This window comes from Marmota flaviventris, chromosome 4, assembly GCF_047511675.1.
Source record: "Marmota flaviventris isolate mMarFla1 chromosome 4, mMarFla1.hap1, whole genome shotgun sequence".
Classification (NCBI taxonomy): Eukaryota; Metazoa; Chordata; class Mammalia; order Rodentia; family Sciuridae; genus Marmota; species Marmota flaviventris.
In genome coordinates, this window is record NC_092501.1 from 130,087,207 (window position 1) to 130,100,533 (window position 13,327).

Here is a 13,327-nt window from a genome sequence, read left to right on the forward strand (position 1 = left end):
GTGGTGCTGTTTGGAGGTGTGGCATGTGGAATATCAAGTTTACTTATTGTGACTGTCATTCTTGTCTGTAGCATCTATTGTCTCCATCACTGAGTTAGCTTTCTGTCACTGTGACAAAATACCTGAGATAAACAAATTAAAAAGAAGAATTTTTACATTAAATAATTAACAATAAAAATCAAAACCCTATGCTTAGTAGCGCGTTAGCTTCCTGTCACTATGACAAAATACCTGAGATAATCAACTTGTAAAGAGGAAAGGCTTATTTTGACTCATAGTTTTGGTGTCTCTAATACATAGAGGGAAGGTAGGTCACTGGGGGCATGCCCTTAAAGGGCATATTGGGTCCTTAGCTCCTTCCTGTTTCTCTTTCTTTCCTTCCTGGCCACCGTTATGTGAATAGTGCTTCTCCACCACCCACTCTCACTACGATGTACTGCCTCATCATGGACCCTGAGCAATAGAGCCAATTGACTATGGACTGAAACCTCTGAAGCTGTGAGCCAAAATAAACATTTCTTCTTTTAAATTTGTTTATCTCAGGTATTCTGTCACAGCGACAGAATGCTAACTCAATGATGGAGACAATAGATGCTACAGACAAGGATGAGTCACAGTAAGTAACACTTGATATTGCACAGGCATCAGACTAGATTACCATCAATCCTGGTGCCATCAGAACACACTTACGGAGTGAACAGGAATATCAGTCTAAGTTTTTTTTTTTTTGTATTTATTTTTTAGTTTTAGGTGGACACAATATCTTTATTCTTTATTTTTATGGGGTGTTGAGGATCGAACCCAGCACCCCGCGCATGCCAGGGGAGTGCGCTACCACTAGAGCCACATCCCCAGCCTCTCAGTCTAAGTTTTGAGAAGCAAAATTCCCTGAGGACTGGGGCCATTCTGAGATAGTTCAGGGAGGAGACAGGACTCAAACTGAGAATGAAAAGATGTGGGGAGGGAGAGAGGAACAGGAGTAATTAAATCTGTTTCGTGATGTAAGTGAGATTCCTGGAAGATTACTCTGACAGCTGTGTGTGGGATGGAGTAGAGTGGGAGAAAGGAAGGAAGAAAATTAGTGAGGAAACTACCTGTTCTAGGAACTGAGGTGTGAGGTGAGGAGAGCGGTGGACTACGCACTGGACAGAAAGACTGACCCACGAGAGAGGGAGCTGAGGGTTGAGGAGTAACCACAGCCTACCACCAAGTTCCAAGGCATTTCTTACAGTGGATTGTTCAGATGTGACTGTGAAGGGTAATAAAAGCATAATAAGGTGTGAACTTAAGCTTCTGACACCCCTCCCTCTCCCTACCCTGAAATTCCTCTTTTATGATCCAACGAGAGAGTTGGAAAATAATGTTGTGAAGATGACTTGCAGAATAGGGCTGGATCCCCAACAGGAGCAGCCTTGGGAGTGGGACTTGCTCCAGGGTCTACCGTATTCCAGATCACAGAGGTGGGCAGATCAACCTCAGCTTCTGCCTTGGGTTTGGGAGAATGTTATAAATTTTTTGAAGCCCTCAAACTCTAGAAATTCTATTCCTGGCAAGTTCCACCTGAGGGGGTTAGGTCATAGGAAGTTTCCTAACTGCTATTTCAGCAAAGCCCAAGCTTCCCTTTTTGCTAAAACTGAACTTGAACACTTGTTCTTTGGCTCGCCACCCAGTTGAGCTCCATGTAACACTCAGGAGGCTCTCAGAGTTGTAGGGCTTCCCTTCTGCAGTTTTGAGGGCTAAGGCTCTCTGGGCAGATGACAATGTTTATATAGATCTCTTCCAAAAGAGGAAGATATGTGACTGAATGCATTTCAACTTCCACAAGAAGTACGTGAAGAGAATGAGAATGAAGGGTAAAGGGGATAATCGGTGGTGGAGTGGCAGCCAGTTGGTGTAGTTTATTCCACAAATAACAGTGAGATAATTGAGTATCCCTTTTTCTTTTTTTTTTTTTTTTTCCAATGTTGGGAATCAAACCCAGGGCCCTGTACATGCTAGGCAAGTGCTCTACCACTGAGGTATACCCTGGCCCTTGAGTATTCATTTGTAAACACATACAAATACCACACCTTTACAACCTAACTTGCTGCATCAAATGCATCAGAGATTTAAACATGATACAGTTGAAACTATGTCAGTACTAATTTACCATAGGAAGGTATTTATAAATCTGGCACAAAGCTCTGAATCTGTTAAAGAGAAGATTAGTGAAATGAACAAAATAAAAACATGGTTTTGACATTAACAATGTCATAACCAAAGTCAAAAGACAAACAAACTGAAAGAAAAATTCGCAACATATGACTCAAACCACTGCTGTTTTGATGTTTTCTTGCATCATATTTTGAGACATCTGTGTGTTTGAAGATTGAGCTTTTAATTTTGAGACAATTAGAGTTTCACATGCAGTTGTAGAAAACAATATAGAGGTCTCCTGTAAGCCTTACCCAGTTCCCCATGAGAGTAACATCTTGTAAGACTATAGTATGATGTCATAACCATGACATTGACATTGACAAAAATCACTGATCTTGTTTAGATTTTCCAGTTTTATTTGTGCATGTATTTACTTCTGTATAATATGACTACATGTGCGGGTTCATGTATGCACCTCCTAGTGAAGATACACAGCAGTTTGTTTACCGCAAGGGTCTTCCATAAACATATCCAACTGCCTCCATTCCATCTCCCCACCTGTAATTCCTGACAATCAATCACTAAAACTGCTCTACATTTCTATAATTTTGTCATTTCCAGAATGTTAAATGTGTGGAATCATATAGGATGAGACCTTTTGAGATTGCCTTTTCTGAAGATTCATTTCACCTGTGTATATCAATTTTTTTTATGTTCCAGTGATTTATTTATGAGGTTATATATGAAGCACGATTTTAATAGCAAAAAATTGGGAATGAACTAAATGTTCTTTGGTAGGGGACTTGTAAGTAATTATGGCACATCACTCAAGAAAATACTTGAAAATTATGTGGCCATTACACATATTTAGGTGGATCTTTCTGAAATGAATGGAATAGTTTCCAAGATATTTGATTATGTAAAATATGTAAGGCAAGAGTAATGTAGATAGCATGATGTAGTTTTAAATAAATGCTCCATTTATTTAAATACTGGTACATACATATGTATATATTTGTTAAAGAAGGTTATAAATGTTAGAAAGTCACCTCCCATGGTGACTTAATCATTTGTGTGTCACTGATAAGGGGAGGAAGAACATTACGGGCATAATTGTCCTCCCTAGGCAACATGGGGGATGTTTGGTTGCTTTTTTTGTTGTTGTAACTGGTAAGGAGGGTACTACTGGCATCTAGTGTGTACGTCCAGGGATGCTTCTATTTAACATCCTACAGGTCACAGGATAGACCCCACAACAAAGAATTTCCAGCCCTAAAAGTCAATAGGGCTGAAGTTGAGAAATTCTGGATTAGAAGGTCTTGATTAAAAGGTTTCAACTGGGCTTCTCAGAAGAAGTGAAATGTTGGAGTGTATTTTGCTTCATTGTGTCAACTTTATTCTCTTTGGTAGCTTGTGAGCTACAATCTTCACAGATGCCAGTTGTCGGGAAAAGACTGATCAAACAGGAAATTATCATCTGTTTCCTTTGACCAAATCTGTCATTTTGCTGGTTAGAAAATATTGGCTGTCTTTTAGAAAAAGCCTCATCTGTATTGGAATATATGTTTTGATTATAACAAATTATGTTCTTCAACAAATGGAAAACGTATCCTAAATGACAACAGATGTGGTTCTGAGCTTGCTTTAGATGGTGGCATGGACTCCTATAGGACCAGCAGCCCTGCATACTTTCCATTCAGAGCCATCAGACAAAATGCTTGCAAATGAGAAAGTAATGACCATTGCTGTACTTGTTAGGATAAACCAGAAAAACAGGCTTTGGCTTATTGGATCTATTATTGAACCCTAATTAGCAGTGGTGTTTGGGCATTCTAAGGCCTATGGTAAGATAAATAATATTTATGGTTTCTTCAATGTATCAAATCATTGTTTATGAAATGCAGTGTCGTCTGAAATGCTCTCCTCTCTCACAGTGTAGACCACAGAGTGACCGGGCGCTTATTCTGGGGTTGTGATCGAAGCACTGGAGCCCGGCAGGGGTAATCTTCACGTAGTTGCGCTCACCACAGATGTCAGAGCGCTTAGCAACGTCTGGACCCAAGCAGACTCCTTGCCGGGTTCTAACCAATGCCCTTAATATATGGCCATGTGAGCTTGGTGTGGAATTGAGGAAGGATAGCATTAAATACACTGAGTAATCTGAAAATGAAGGGTGGGGGAATGAAAAGCAGGTTCACTTGAGTTCAAGGAAAATTTCTGAGGATGTCAGCATTTTCCATTTTTTGGGGGGAAAAACGAAATCTTAAAACTTTTCCCTAAGAGAACTTGCTAAAATTTTGTCAGTAAGGAAGCGAACTGAAATGGTGCAGAGGGAAACAATTTAAACCATCACCAAAATAGTAAAGTCCCAAAGATAAAAACTAAATTATCAGAGATATGCCAACAAAGACAAATTGAAACGGACTCCGTTTCTTTATCTGTACAATAGGGAGAAATCACCCCTTATGCTAAACTCTTGGGAGCCAGTTGAGTTTTGGAATTCAGAAGGCTTAATATTTTAGAATGATGAGAAAATGAATATTTAATTGATTATGTAGAACTCTAAGAAGGGTTTGAAGGCAATATTCCCCAGTGAGACACATTAATAATTCTATACTGAGACGTGCACCAAATGGATAAAAGATAATAAGTAGCCTCCTGTTAGATTGTTAGGTTTTTCTGTCAATGAATTTTTTTCCAGACTTAAGAAGAAAACTTTCATTTTTAAGAGCTTTGGATTTCTAAATTGCAAATGAGGAGTTATTTATTCATATCTATCTCAAAAATGCACACTTAGAATAAAATGCTGTATCAGAGACATTGTGCACAGTATTGGCATGTAGTTCCTATGCAATAAAATAGGTACTAAATTAGATTTCTTTTAAGGTAAAAATAACCAGATATCTAATATTATCATCAGTATGGGAATTCCTTGGGCTGGTGTATTTTTTAGCCCCTTTCCCTTTTTCCTTCTTTTTCTCTTTCTGTCACTCAGGGCTTTGACTTAAAATCTGTGCACATAAAAAGTGATGGGAGTGGTCATCTTTAACCTGGTTTGGTGGCTGAGTGAGCTCTTTAAGCTTTATTTACTTGGGTATGGACAGAAGGCCTTTTCTCAAAAAAAGATTAAAACCCCAAACAGAAACAAAAATAGTAAAATGAACAGCCAGCATCTTACTTGTCTTAGATTTCTATGCCTTTCTTTCCCAGGAAGTCCTGAGGGTTCTAACCACGATGATTCTGATGACCAGGAATTCCAAGCTGCAGTCTGGGTTGAGTCAGAGGGATTTCAGTTGGATCAGCACAGAGTATAGGCCAAAGTCATGGTGAATTGGCATGAAAACAAACAAAACAAAACATAGACACACAGAATACCAAGAGGCCAGCGACCAACCTCCTCAGAATTGTACCCCAGGGGACTTGCTGCTCATCTCCACTTCTTGGGCCCCTTTGCTCTGATTCTTTTCTGACTGTAGATGGCTGGGCCTCTCCCTTTGAGTGTTCTAGCTCTGTACTTTCTCCATTTCCTGGTCTTGGTCTCTCTCTCTCTCTCTCTAAGCTTCAAGTGCCCTCCGTCCCCTAATCATGTTTTGAACCATTCACAGGGTAGAAGTTAATAAGCTCTTGAACAACATTTGATTTTTACAAGTTTATTTTCAAGTCTTATTATTTGATTAAGAAGCTCTTTATCCACAAGAGGACCTTGATAATTGGAAGCTGCTTTTATTTTATTAATAGAGTTAATTACTCCTGATTCTGATAAAAAGAATGAATCTGGGTTTGTCAGATATTTTCATGGTGATGTCTCTGATGAAGTTGAAAGGTCTTAATTAACCAAATGATTTATACTAAGAATCCAGATATAGAAAAATGAAAGAAATGTCATTGTTAATTTTTCTTTCCTTCTGTGTTGACAGTTTGCTCTGTAGCAGCAATCCTTAAACTGGGTCCTGTGGTTCACTGGTAGTAATAGGTGTTTTGGAAAAAGGATCCTGTGCTCAAAGAACTTTGTGAAAATTTGCTTTGAAGAAAATCAAGTAGGTTTCATTAATGTAGAGCCCTCGGAGCTTTTTTGGGGGGGGCATTGGGGTTTGAACTTAGGAACACTTAACCACTGAGCCACATCCCCAGCCCTATTCTGTATTTTATTTAGAGACAGGGTCTCACTGATTTGCTTAGCACCTTGCCTTTGCTGGGGCTGGCTTTGAACTTGCGATCCTCCTGCCTCATTCTCCTGAGCCGCTGGGATTACAGGTGTGAGCCATGACACACAGCCCTGCATAGCTTTTAAGGAAAACTATTCAGTTATCATGCTCACAGGCAGCCATAATTTTACTTTCCTCTCCCCATGGCTGTTGAGAGCAGAAAGTGGTCACCTGATCCCAGGATGGCCAAGGTCCTGGATGGGGCAGCCAATTAATAGACATAACCAAGACCCCGTGAGGCCACTGGATCTCTGAGAATCTGAATAAATCAGTCAAGTGTAGGCGAATCTCACTTCACAGAGGAGGGAAGATAAGCAGAGTGGAGAACAAGGTGCGTGATAGGTTGCTTCAAGAGTGTTAGAAACGGAGACAGGGAATAGGAGTCAGCAGAGGGGCAGCGAGGTAACCTCTCCTTAGATTGAACTCTATAGGGGACCCTCCAATTGGCTTTCTGCAGGCCCAGCTGAGCAACTTCCTGGGTGCTCCAAGACATTCCTGTTCTTGTTCCCTTGACTTTTTATTGTGACGCCTTATTATCCGGTGCATACATACAATAAATTCCATCATAATTTGAGGTAACCAGACAGCTCTGCCTATTGCAGTTAAAAAAAGCCTAACGAACACCTCTGGCTTGTTCTCAAGATTTTTTTTTCTTTAAAAAACAACTTTTTTTCTTTCTGCAAAATTAACAACATAACTGGATACAAAGCTGACCATAAAAAATACTTATAATTACTCTCATTCAGATAATCACTTAAATTTTGGCATCTGTATGGGTTGTATGTTCTCTCTCTTTCTAATTATAAATGTGAGCACATTTTACATGCTGTTTTATATTGTTTTCCATTTAATTATGGTAAATATATTTTTCTTTTTATTATAACGTATTTAGTGATTTCACCATAATCTTGTGTGTCAAAAGTAATCGGTTCCCAATAACGGACACTTTGGTTGTTTGTTTATTTATTTTGCTGCTCTCTATAATCAATTCTGTGACAACAACCTTGCAGGTAAGTGTTTGTATACATCTATGATTATTTCTTAGGATAAAGCCCTAGAACTGGAATTATTGGGTCAAAGTGTGATGCACAGTTTTAAGGACTTGGATATTTATAGAAATTTCCCTTTGGAATTTCTGGTTTGTTTTACACGCAATCCAGTAGTCTCTGCTAATTAAACTTGCTTTGTTTGGCTTCTTTCCAGGAGTTCTCTACTCCCAACACCTGGTAGAACCTTCTGGATTTTAACAGTAGGTTATCATACCCTTTTGATTTTGGAGCACTAGCCTTTTCTCCAAGTTTCTTAGGCTTCCACAGTGAAATCAGTAGTCCTGTACTCTTCAGTGCTGGCTCTGTCTCCATTGAACTGAGCAATAGAAGAGAAAAGTGAACCCAGTTTTATTTGCACCTATCCAGCTTTGAGATGCCGCAAGAACAGCAAAGTATGTGGAAGCCTCAGATGATTTGCTTCCACTGGGAAATGAAAGATCTCCATTAGTGGCAAATAAATTAAGAACATAAAACCAAAGAATGTCACAGCATGCAGCTTGGTATTACATGGTTGCTTAGGATTCAGATAATTTGTCATTGCTGAAATGTGTTAAAGATGATGACAACTCAGATTATATTCCTGATATACTAGCTAGAGCCAACCACCTGTGGCCCTCGTCAAAGATGTCACAGATGTTGTGTGAGGCAGTAATAGCTTAGGATGGGATGAAAAATTTCAGTACAACTTTAATTGTGTACCATTCATCTAACATGTTTAGAAGAACAGGGTATGAAAATCCTATTTGTGGACTATCTGACTCTTTATTTTGCCCTTGGATGGTCCAAAGGGCATTTGGGCATCTTATGTTAATTGGTAGTTCCAGTGCAGGCCAAAGAGGTGAAACTTAGGCCAGTTATTTATTTATGTATTTGGAACTACGAATTGAACCCAAGGGTGCTCAACCACTGAGCCACATTTCTGGCCACTTTTATTTTTTGTTTTGAGACAGGGTCTTGCTAAGTTGCTTAGTGCCTTGCTAAGTTGCTGAGTTGGCCTTTAACTTTTGATTCTTCTGCTTCAGCCTCCTGAGTTGCTGGGATTATGGGCGTGCACCACCAGGCCTGTAAGCCAGTTATTTTTACTGCCAGTTTGGCCCTCTAGTTATAACTTCTGGAAGAAATTCGAGGCTAGCTACTAAAATGTATAGACTGGGCTTTTGTGAATTATCTAATTTAGTTATTCATGTCCTTCTTAATAAGTTCTTGTTATTGGGAATAAACTGAAGTTTTCATATATTTAGTCATTTACTTTCCCTTGTTCAAAAACATCAATTTAATATCTATTGTGCACCAAGCTCTGCATAGTTAAAAAATATTTCTGTATTTTATTTAAGAATTTAAGGTTCACTAAAAGCAGAAATTTAGACTTTTATATATTATTATGCCTGGTTTTATTACAACCTAATAATCTATTCCCCTGGAAGTCTCCAAATCCTCTAGTTTTATAGGGGGTGGAGTGGGAAGGTTGAAGGATTGCTCTTTAATTAAATAAAAAGGCATGAGTCGTACTCCCATGTTTGTCCAAAGAGCCAGAGCCTCGCCCAGGACTTCCACCAGGTTTCTTCGTGGGGATGCAGGGCTGGGGACTTGTTCTGGCTCTGCCTTCCGTGCTGGATTTCTCTTCTTTTCCTTTATTTCCCCAAAGTGCTGCTAATGTAGATGGTGGTGTGAAGCTGACTTTTCTGAGGGTTTGGAAAGTAGTGTGAAGTAATTAAAGAGGAGTTCACCAAACTTCAAGGGCTGAGGGAGCAGCCCCACAGGTTGCTCTCATTTCTGACACCACACCACGCTCTGGCTTAATAAGTTGCTAGAAGGAGCCACAGAATTGACTGAAAGCACCACTCATGGTTTATTACAGGGATGGGATCCAGATTGACAACAGCCAAAGGAAGAGATGCTTAGGGCACAGTGCAGGAGGGGTCCAGTCGAGTAGCTCCAGGTTAGCTACGGCTTGGGTTCTCTCCTCCTGACCACATTGTCAGAGAAGGTTGGTGAGACTTTGGTGTCTAGAATTTTACTGGAGCTTGATCATGGCTGACTTATAGTCTCCAGGACCTTCCTGAGGTTGGGGCTAACTCCCTGTATCTGCAGTTTCTCTGCAGGTGGGAACAGAGGTATCGCCTCCATCCATCCTAACTAGTTAGATTCTAACATCCTAACTAGTTAGTCTCTCTGGTGGCCAAATCCCCCATGTAAGCAAAGACACTCCCTTCAGGCAAGACACACCAGGAGCTGAGACATTACCTTCTAATAGCAGAGGGCAAAGGCAGAATCTCTCTTTTGGGTAAGGTTAATTTTTTCTTATACAATTACATCGGTGAGAATTTCCTAGAAACTTATGAGCCATTCTTAATTTCACTGATTAGGGTCCTAATCCATTGTCTATCATGTTTTTTTTTTGAAGTTCTCTCTTTATGTAGAACTTCTTCATGTCATCGTCTTACCTCATTCACACATGCATATTCATTCTTTTTCAGGCTGCCCTTAGAAATACAAATTCCCTTCAGCTCAATGTGAGGGGGATTCGTCTCCCCTGGATTTGTCTTAGTACAACCAAATTGACCCCAGGAGGCCTCCCATTTCTTGTCCTTCAATAGCCAGGAAGGCGTTTTCCTCAGTAAATGAACCATCAATTCCTGATTTAAATTACTCCTTTAGAAGACACTGAACAAAAGGAACTATCAGCCAGAGGTTTCTATACCCAGGGAAACTATCTTCATCAATGAAAGCAAATAAAGACAATTTGAAACACACAAAAGCTGAGAGCCTTTGCTTCCCAAAGTGTTTCAGGAAAGGAACTTCCTGAGAATACACTTTAGGAGAAAGGAGAAGGGTCCCAGAAGGAACATTTGAGAGACAGGAGAAAAACTGAGCAAAGTGAACAACAAAGAGAACGTAAAAATACGGGCAAATATCTTTTGCAAATGTAGTGTAGTTGGTTTTTGTTTAAAACAGGTTTTCCCCCTAAAGCACACGTTATTTGTACATTGTAATTTCAGGGAAATTACAATTTAAATTGTGATTGCTGAAATTTTCTTATTGTTGACTCAGAAAACACATGGAATTTTCCTTTAGAAACATTTTCCAAGAACCCAACCCTTTTACTTTAGTCATAAAATCAGGTATTTTCTTGGGTAAGCAGAATATCAGTTCATTTATTGATTATTAGGTTAATAAACGTTGAAGAGCACTGATTAAAAAATAGTGCCAATGAGAGATTATTTGTGTTGAACAGAAATGATTGACAAGATCTCTATCTAGCTGGTTATCTTGTTAAAAAATTCTAGTCAATGGATTACTCCTGCTCCTACTTAATTAACCTTTAAGTTCAAGAGAGCTGGTATGGAAAGTAAAATAAACTGCATAAGCACAGTTTAGTGAAGGAACAAGAATTCGGATTCTGTGTAATGTTTGGGAGCTGGAGACGTCCCTGGAACTCTTCCATCCCAGGTAGAGAAATGGATGGAAGAAAGGAAAGCACCACAGAGCACTTGGGGTTGAGTGGACTGCTGACCAGACCCTCTGGCTGGAGAGGGCTGAGGAACCTTTTGAATAGTAGAGCTGACTTGGGCTTCTCCAACCTGTGCTTCTCAACTCCTGTGAGGCCCTCCTTTTTATTGTGTACCTCTCTTGCTGCTAGTGATAGTCATATAGCTGTTGATATTCCAGCTAGATCATTTTCTTTCTTCAGATAGCATTGCAATCAGGTCTTCAGAATGTCTGGATGAAAGCATTTGGAGAAACTTGAAGCCAGGGTGCATTTATTCAAAGTTTTTTTTTTTTTTTAAACAAGTGGATTGCAAGGTTGTGGATTGATCCCCAGAATGTTGCTCTGTGATGCTCTATCTTAACAGGTTAGCAATGGGAAAGGAGAGGGATGAAGTTTGGGAGGAAATGGTAGGTATTAGTGGAGAAAGATGTCCAGGTGTAGGAGAGAAGGGAATAACTTCCATGCTTTTATATTTGGAAGCAATTCCAGAATTTCTATGTGGAGATTTTCTTTTGCTATGCAGAAAAGCCTCGAAAAACATTGATTTTCTTAGACCTGCAAATTCCACTTCTTCTAAAAGAATGCCTATTTGGTTACGGTGCAGCCCCTAGGCATGTAGAAGTGCATGTCTTTCTTTTCTTCTAAGGGCTAGCACTTAGAACGATCCAATCTCTGTCTTTCCAAAATTTTCACCTGGCTATGTGTCCTTTGCTGTAAATAGCTGATGTCACTCCTTAGCAGTGGAGTATCTACATGTGTGCAAGTTCTCAGACGCTCACCTGTCTGTCAGCATCTGCCTTGTGGGCTTTTCCAGGGTACTTGCCCCATCTCCCCCTCCTGGGTGACAACATTGTGAATTATGTATAGGTTCAACAGAGAGTTTTACTGGCTCAGGGATTTTAATTTGGTCTTTATTTGAAAAGGGGAAATCATGTAGGTGTTTTTCATTGTTTGGTTTTATAACCATATGTAGAAGAACAGAGGAAAACAGTCCTCAGAATGCAAACAGGGGGGCTGGGGATGTGGCTCAAGCGGTAGCGCGCTCCCCTGGCATGCGTGCGGCCTGGGTTTGATCTCAGCACCACATACAAACAAAAGATGTTTTGTCTGCCGAAAAACTAATAAATAAATAAAATTCTCTAATAAATAAATAAAATTCTCTTAAAAAGAAAAAGATCCGTGCCTCCATCTCTTAAGCCAAGTCTGACCTAGTGAGACATGACCAAAACACTGGGAAATTCAACTGGAGAAATGAGTAAATGAATAAATAAATGGACGAACAATAAAACCTGAACCTAAGAACAGTCAAAGACTTCTGGAATTGAAAAATATTTTCCAAATAGTTTTGTTTCACTCCCTATCTTGCAGATGAGAACAAAATGAAGGTGTCCTGCACAAATGGCTTGCTGCATAGGTGCAGGCCCATGGCCACTTGGTCGGGGAGACTGGACTTGACTCGGGGGCCCCTCATTCTAGGAGAGCTGGGGTTAGCACAGGTTAATGCAAATAGTACACTATTTTATATAAGGGACTGAGTATCTACATACAAGCTTCTGAAGATTTTGCCTGATTGGTTCCTGAAACCAATCCCCCACAGACATTGACTTTCAGTTCTTTTTTTAAAATTTTTGTATTTTACTTGCTTAATAACACATCATAGTTATTTTCTTTTATTATGCCTTAGGTTTAATTTTTTTGTATATTCTTTAATCTTCTAAAGTTCTTCCTTTCATACAGGAGATAAAGAAAAGTTAAACAATAGCACAAGGACACATTCAGACAAATCCAGGAAAGAGCCACCATTTTGGGGGAAAAATAAAAAGATAGGGGTATGAATGTTCTAAATTAAAAGAGACCACAGGTAATTAACCACAAGTAATTTTGAACCACGATTAGAGGCTGGTTCTAAAACAGAACAAATCACAACTAGCAAAGATATTCTTAAGACAGTTGTGAAAATTTACATACTGTTGGAATATGTCTTCTTATGTGTGATAATGACATAAAAGTTTTGTAGGAGAGTATCCTTAGGCCATACAAGAGGGTGATGGATAAAGTAAATATGGCAAAATATCAACCGTTATTGAGTCTATAGAAAAGAGATATAGGCATTGGCTTTAATATTCTTCAATTTTTCTGTAGGTATACACAATTTCATTACAAAGATTTTCCTTTATCTGTTTTTAACCTTTTTCTTCATATTTTTATTGGTGTATTATAGTTTTACATAATGGTGGGATCTGTTGTTACATATTTGTACATGCACATGATATATGATGAGATTTTGCCAATATTATGCCCTAGTCTTTCCTCTTTCCCTCCCTCCTCCCTCCCCCTGGTTGTTTTTAACCTTTTGTTGATTACTTGAGTTCTTTTATTTATATTAGTATCTCTTTTCTATATTTTTAATGTAACATGTTTCATTGTTATGATCTTATTTTACATTT

The 13,327-nt window shown here is 39.2% G+C and overlaps 1 long non-coding RNA gene across 1 annotated transcript in view; it reads left to right on the forward strand.

Annotated features, from left to right (window-relative positions):
* The first annotated feature begins 457 nt into the window (after positions 1-457).
* The window catches only part of LOC114087492 (uncharacterized), a 79,169-nt gene continuing 66,299 nt past the window's right edge, over positions 458-13,327 (forward strand). Inside the window, exon 1 of the long non-coding RNA XR_003581834.2 lies at positions 458-616. This is a non-coding gene — a long non-coding RNA (uncharacterized lncRNA). The remainder of the gene's footprint in view (positions 617-13,327) is intronic.